The following is a 1057-nucleotide window of genomic DNA, read 5'->3' as shown; positions in this document are numbered from 1 at the left end:
TGTTGACACTTTGACCCTGTTGTTGTTGACACTTTGACCCTGTTGTTCTTTACACTTTGACCCTGTTGTTCCTGTTGTTGTTGACACTTTGACCCTGTTGTTGTTGTTGTTGTTGTTGACACTTTGACCCTGTTGTTGTTATTTAAATAAATTCAGAACAGTCCGACAAACACAAAACAAAGTTCTGCAAATGGACCCGAACCGACCCATCAGAACCGAGCCTTGAGCTGGTCCAGTTTAAACCATCTACATTTCCTGTCAGTCAAACGAAGTTCTGAAAAACCAGCCGAACCTTAAAATGGGTCAGTCTCGAGTCCGGATCTGGACCCGACCTGGACGATCCTATCTCGGTGTCATCAATCTGGTCGGGTTCGAACTAGAGCGGGTTCAGTTCGAGTGTAAACGCGACTTGAAAAGGTCCAGTCAAAGCCCATCCGAACCCAACTCCTCCCCGGAGATGTTCTCCTGGTCAGCCGCTCCTCGGCCGGACGGACCGGTACCGGTACCGGGAGGCTCTCTGTCTGTGGACCGACACCGGGGTACCGAACAGCGGCGGGCAGCGGGGTTACTTACAGCACGGTTCGGCTCGGTCCGGGTCCAGAGCCGCAGCGGTCCGACACCAACGTAAAGCTAATGGAAACCAGCTCAGCTTCCGGTTTCTACCGAGAAAATAAGAGCGCGTCATAACGGCTACTTCCGCCTACACTTCAAAGTAAAAGACGGTCCTGCCGAAGACAAGTTTCATTTTTTTATTTTTATTTAATCCCTAAACAACTTTAAACGTAAAGAAACCTTCAATAAATACGAATAAAGAATAAATGTATATATATTATTAAGCACCGTCCAATCACCATCCTGTCTCTTTGCCCTTTTTCCTTTCCAGGTCGCTGGAGCTGGTCTCTGTCTCCTGCATTCACTGGGACAGGTGGGGACACGTGGACAGTCCATCGCAGAGACACATGGAGACAAACGAGACAAACAACCTTTATCTGTCATATGCACACAACGTCACCATGAAATGAAATGTTCAGGATGAAAAGAACGATTTGAGTCAGTA

General features: G+C 47.8%; 1 protein-coding gene across 1 annotated transcript in view; it reads right to left on the bottom strand.

Moving 5' to 3' along the window:
- Nucleotides 1-645, bottom strand: part of LOC119424230 (pleckstrin homology domain-containing family A member 1) — a 19416-nt gene extending 18771 nt beyond the window's left edge. Inside the window, exon 1 of the mRNA XM_037691713.1 lies at nucleotides 574-645. The gene's annotated coding sequence lies outside the window, so the exon portion shown is untranslated. The remainder of the gene's footprint in view (nucleotides 1-573) is intronic.
- Nucleotides 646-1057: the final 412 nt, after the last annotated feature.

This window comes from Nematolebias whitei, chromosome 17 (genome assembly GCF_014905685.2).
Source record: "Nematolebias whitei isolate Nwh7 chromosome 17, NemWhi1, whole genome shotgun sequence".
Lineage (NCBI taxonomy): Eukaryota > Metazoa > Chordata > Actinopteri > Cyprinodontiformes > Rivulidae > Nematolebias > Nematolebias whitei.
The sequence above is the reverse complement of the archived record's forward strand: the minus strand, read 5'-3'. Positions and strand labels throughout refer to the sequence as shown.